General features: G+C 45.4%; 1 pseudogene; it reads left to right on the forward strand.

Annotated features, from left to right (window-relative positions):
- Nucleotides 1–982: 982 nt before the first annotated feature.
- Nucleotides 983–1,903, forward strand: LOC144256196 (olfactory receptor-like protein DTMT; annotated as a pseudogene).
- The last annotated feature ends 4,465 nt before the right edge of the window (nt 1,904–6,368 follow it).

Raw genomic sequence — 6,368 nt, forward strand, 5'->3', positions numbered from 1 at the left:
TCCTGTATTAAAAAATAATAATAATAAGATCAATTTAAAAAAATGGAGAGTGTGGCTGCAGAGTCACTAATCAAAACCTCCGGAGACTGAGCAGGAAGCAGGTCTGATTTTTATTGCGCAGTAACCATGTATAGATTATAGGCAGCCACCAATACAATTTCTGGCCAACTATCCCTGCAGCAACCAATCGAGGAGTAGGCCATGGAGCAAGCACAGGGATTGCAACATCTGGTCTCACGCCCAGGGCTGTGCCTACAGGGTAAGCAGTTTTCTTATGACAAGCCTAGCACGGGGGAGTGGTTTGCCACTCAGACACCCTTAATGTATGCCATGTATGCAGTACTCCATGCACTTGTCCCCACAATGATACACAGAAGGGAAGATAATGGTTATGGGACACAAAGATATAAAGGTTACTGGCTGATTCTCATTTTATGTTGTAATTTATTTTTTTGGAGTGCTGGGGATCAAACTCAGAGTCTTATACATACTAGAGAAGCACTGTATCACTGTTCTACATCCCCAGACCCTACGTCTGAGTTTTAAATGGTGATATAAGACATTGGAGTAGAAGAGTTTATATCTAGTGTATACAGATATATACTAGTATAGCATATAAAAATCCTTGAGAACATCAATATATAAGATACAGATGGAATAGTAGTCACTTATGTTTCCCTGGAATTACCAGCCAAAACAGGTGTGAAAAATAACAATGAATTTTGTCTCAAAAGTCAATAGTTAAGAGTGTTTAGGAAAGGATGAAACACTCAAACATGTTACAGAGAAGTCAAGAAAAAAGACAACAATAATTATGCAAAGAATATACTTTTGAGCTTTAACAATTCCAATTAATATAAAGAAAATGAGATCAATTATTATCGAGTGAGTATCAGACAATGTATGATAATAAAACAATATTCATTTCTTTGGATTGTTAAGGGATTCTATTATTTTCTCTTAAAAACACTGGAGATAGAGCATGACAGGAAGGCATCAAATTCTCATCTCTGACTTTCTCCTCCTGGGCCTGCCCATGAAGCCAGAGCATCAAAATCTGTTCAATGCCCTGTTCCTGGCCATGTATCTTATTACCATCCTAAGGAACCTCCTCATCCTCATTGTCATTCACCTGGACTCCCATCTTCACACAACTGTGTATTTGTTTCTCAATATCTTGTCTTCTCTGACCTCTGCTTTTCCTCTGTCACAAAGCTCCAGAACACACAGAGTGAAGTTCCATCCATTCCCTTTGCAGGCTGCCTGGTTCAAACATACTTCTTCCTGCTTTCTGGAAGTCTTGAGAGAATTCTCCTTGTTGCCAATTACTGCTATGTGGCCATCTGCTTCCCCCTGCACTGTACTGCTGTCATGAGCCCTGAGCCCTGTCTTTCCCTGGTGATGCTGTCCCGGGTGCTGACCATGCTCCATTCCACGTTGCACCATCTGCTCATGGCCAGACTATCTTTCTGTTCAGACAACACGATATTACACTTTTTATATGACATATCTTCTCTGCTGAAGCTGGCCTGCTCTGACAATCATGTCAGTGAGTTGATGATATTTATTACAGGAGGACTCATTATTGTCATCCCATTCCTATTGATCACTGTGTCCTATGCATGAATTTTCTCCTCAAAATTCATGTCCTCTGCATGAATTTTCTCGTGGTATCCACAAGGCCTTCTACCCTGTGCCTCCCAACTACTGGTGGTTTCAATGTTCTATGGGTGCATTATTGGTCTCTACTTATGCTCATCAGCTAACAAATCTATTCTATTATGGCTCTGATGTACACCGTGGTGATCCCCATGCTGAACCCCTTCATCTAAGAAGTGGAGACATGAAGGGAGCCCTGAAAAGAGTCTTTTGTAAGAAGACAATTCTATTTTCTGGATGGTAACAGTTCTAATATGTACACTGTGTTGTCAATTACAAATATTGAGTTTGATATCTGAATATTTTTGAAGGCCTTTCTTTCCATGAAGGTGAGTGCCCCTCCCTCACTAGTGTTCAGCCTCCTCTAGGTCTTTTGGGTAAAATAAGTGCCCCTCACCCAAAAGTGCCCTGTCTCCTCTGGATTCTATTGGTGAGCACCCCTGGCCCACCAGTTCTCAGCCCCTGCTGGGTCTTGTGGGTAAGTGACCCTTGACCTCCAGTGCTTAGTCTTCTCTCAGCCGTATGCCACCTGGATCATTAAATAAACTGTGGGTGAGTGCCTTTCCCTCCAATGCAAAGACACCTTCTTTGACCTTAGAAGACTATTCACATCAACACTACTGAGGAAAATTGGAGAAATCTAGATAGTTCCTCTTTCAAAAAACCTTGCTTCACTTTTGGTGCTTCCATTCAGACAAGCTTGTCAACAGAGTCTGAAACCAAATGACAACTGTTACTTGATCTCAATTCCAAGAGCACTGAGGACCTGGTTTCATTACTCATTATCCTCCATTTCCACACCTTTGTCATGTGGCTGTGCTCTTACTGATGATTAGGACATGTCCAGGATTTCTGAGGTCCCAGTGACCAGTGGATTAAAGCCAAGTTTCCAACCATAGTTAGGATCTTCCATGACATGCGACTGGGCGCTATATTTTCACCAGAGTAGAAACACTCTGGGAACTATGGATCAGGCACAATTCCCATCTTGACAGGATAGTGATATATGTGGCAAAGGAAAGTTTCCCACCACCATGGAAGACATCCTGAGACCTGTGAAAAAGCACCCGTGTCCCACCATCACCAAGGTACCTGAGATGTTGCACCCAGGCATTTTCACCCACATCCCCCGCAGGTGGTAGAATTTGGGTCTCTTCTGCATGACGCAGGCTGGCTGCAAGATAAAGCTAAGAAAAGAAAGTGGCAAAAAAAAATACATGACACAGAAAGTAATTTTGAAAAGTGAGGGCTGAATGGCTCTTCGATCTTAGGGGTCGAGCTTCCACACTGGAAAGAGAGAACGCAAGAGCCTGCATTTGGATTATTTACATGGGGAAAATATCAAAGATTTTTCCATAGAATGTTCTTCACCATTTAAAGTAGGAGGTGGGCTGTCGAGGCCCAGTGGGTTACAACCGGTCTCCTTAGCCCAGTGAAGACTGAGGTCATGTGTGTTGCATAATCCATTAAGTGGGAGGAGCCACAAAATAACTTGCAATGCCAAACCAAAATCTCTTTGGCTCAAGGCCGAGTGAAGATGCTAAAATATCTCAGGGGGGATTCCCACAAGGGATATTCTCCAAAGACTCCATGGACTCTGAAATTGAGGGTCAGCAAGCCTTGTCCTCCAGCATGCAGTCTTCTCAATGTCCTCTGGGTGATCACCTGTCACCTATAAGTGCTCAATGTCTTTTGATTTCTCTGGGTGAGCTCTCTTTGCCCACCAGTGCTCAGGCTCCTCTGGGTCCTTCAGTCTCACCCCAGAGTGTCTTCAGTGCAGTTGGTTCTTGGTCACCTACTGGAGAACACCATCCTCTCTCCTCTCTCTAGTGTTACTTCTTTATGAGAATATGGTGGGTGTGTTTCCTCCAGTTCCCTGGCACCTTTGATATTTGTTGTTGAGTGAGTATTTTCTTTCTGGCATGTCCTTTGTAGAGCTTGTTGTGTGGTTGATTTGGGGATCTTAAGATGCTGGAAGTTTGAATTTCTTGGCTGCCTCTCCTGTGGTGCATGAGTGCTCTAAACCTGTGGTGGTCCTTCATCTTCCCAGATTGTGATCATTCATGGAGGCGTCTGGCTGTCCTGGCTGGATTATTCTATACTCTGACTTAATGGATAGATCTGTAGCTGCTGACAGACTTTCTGCAGGGCTCTTTCTCACTGTGCCAGAGCCGGCTGTCCTGAGGATCAGAAGCCCTGTACCCACCCCTGAGCCTTGTTCTGCATAGGCTGCCTCCTTCCAGGGGCCTCCCTGGGAAAGACTAGGAGCAGGGACTCTGATCTCCTCTCAGACCCTCTTCTTGTCCTTCTTGGGCTCTCATTCACTGATGACAGCCACTGTCAGCCTCATGGTCTGCCTTCTCTGTCACTTGAATTCTTTCCTAGATTGGTCAGCTCCACCTTGGAGGAAGTGTTGGGGTTTAAGTGTAGGTTCTTCTTCCCCACCTTGAGTTCCAGCATTATGGGGACATACTCACCATGTTCTGCCCTATACCCAGTGGGAGGAGCAGCACTGAGGGGAGGAACAAGAGCTCCAGGCCTATCAGGTGAGTGGGGAAAGGATCTGAGTGGGGTGGGCCAAGGCCCTGCTTCGGTCCTGGGCCTCACCCAGTGGTTCACCATGCCCCGTAGCCCTCCTGGGACTTCAGAGGCCCCCTAACCCTAAACCTAACCCTGCACGCTATTTGGGATGCCAGTGGATGTCTATCAGCAGGCTTTCTGAAGAGTATTCACATACTCAATATTAACTTCACTGGTACAAAGGATGTGGGACATGTACTTTACAAGTAATCTTAAGACACACCTCTGTCAATTGTGGATTTCACAAATGAAGTGCTTCTCACTGAATGCTTCCATTTTGGCTGGACTCTTGTATCTGTAGCCAGCTGACAGTTGCCAACAGAACCACCACTGACAAGATCAGGCTTGAAGTAAATGCTTCACTGCTGTCTGATTCAAGAGAGAATTCACTCACGGTGTTCGCTGGCTGATAGTTGGGTATAGTTCTGACAAGAATGTTGGTTGATAATTTTATTTATAAATAAGACAAAAATGAAGCAAACAGAACATTCATGCTAGTGTCAAGCACTGGATGTGTAGTTTCACACATTCACAATGGAATAGCTACATACATAAGCATTCCTGCATTATTAACCTTTTCTCCAACACTGTATTAAATTGAGACAATGCACAAAACAACAAACCAGCCCACCACAGACTGTGGCTGCCCATTCCCATTTGGCAGATACCTCAGGCCACCTGTGCTCTGCATGACTAGGAAGGGACCTGGAGTACAGCAGCACCATGTTTGCATCTGAACATGACTCAGGTCTGAGTCCTGAGCATGGGTGATATTAAGAGTTGGTGGAGAGCTCTGCAGGTCTTAGGCCACGAGAACAGTAGTGCATGGGATCCTCAGTTTCTGGCTCCTGGTGGCTCAGGGTGGGCTGACAGGTCCTAGAGTGAGAACCCAAGGACACACATGGCTTATACACACGAGTTCCCATGCACATGGACATATGTGCACAGCACCAAGGAAGGGTGCAGCAGAGCTGGCAGAGTTTGGGGCTGCAGAGCCAGGTCTGTCCTGTAGCCCAACTGTGGAGGCATATCCCCTCTCACTGCCTGCCTTGCTCTCCTACAATATCTAGGGCTGCTCTCCCTCCCCAGGTTCCTCCTGGCCCTCAATCCCATCCACATTGCTCTTCTCCTGGCCTCTCTCACTGTATTCCTCTTGAGGAACCCAAACCCATCATCAAAACTGGGCTTGGACTCTGCACGGCTCCTCTAAACCTGAAGTTGAAGTCTAGGGAAATCATACCTACCTTCATTCAGAGCAATCAACAGGGACTTTCAGGAGAAAAAGAATCCACTGAAAGTTAAAAGATTTGGCAAACACATCCACCCTTTTTGAGTATAGTTGGGACTCGGCACTTGGAAACAGAAATAAAAGCCATACCAGGAAGTCAGATCTCACCCTCCTGATTGGTGAAACCATTCCAAAAATAAAAAAATCAAATACCAGTGAACATGAGTTGAAATGGACATTTCCAAATATACTAAAATCCCAAAGCCCAATAAGCCAGAAGGAATTATTTGGAAAGCAAGTTGTTAATGACAAGTACGCAACCAAGCCTTAAGCTCACATTCCTTGGGCTCAATGATGCAGACAGAGCAATCAAAAGAAACTCTGCTCACTTGACCATTTCTAGAAATTGTAAACACTTGAAGGGGGAGGAGGTGGGTGTTTATCCAGTAAGGCAAGATATGCTCAGGAAATGTGGGATGCAATGTGATATGGAAATTTTGTTTCAGACCAAGGGAGGAAATGCTTCTGTGATGAAGAGTGAAGGTGAAGGAACTGAGAAGCTGGACAAAGTGCTCAGAGCCATGGTTCACTGCAGAGAAGGCCACAGGGAGCAGGATCAGACCTGCCTGTTGGATGGACTCAGGCCAGTGCACCCCCAGCTCTGCACATTTCTGGTTCTGAAGTTTTTGACCATGGGCTTGCATGCATTTGTCCATAGGTATGAGTTGGTGGAACACTCTGTGTGCATTCATTATCTTGGCCTTTGGGGAACATCTGTCTGCTAGATGCTAGACAGTGGTCCTTCCCACACAGGGCTCTGTCCTAGCCTCTTGCCCTGTGCCTGCAGAGCTTTGCACTGCTGCCTGCCACTCCCTTGGCTCTCTCCCAGCATCCCCAGTGT

Source organism: Urocitellus parryii, chromosome 7, assembly GCF_045843805.1.
Source record: "Urocitellus parryii isolate mUroPar1 chromosome 7, mUroPar1.hap1, whole genome shotgun sequence".
NCBI lineage: Eukaryota > Metazoa > Chordata > Mammalia > Rodentia > Sciuridae > Urocitellus > Urocitellus parryii.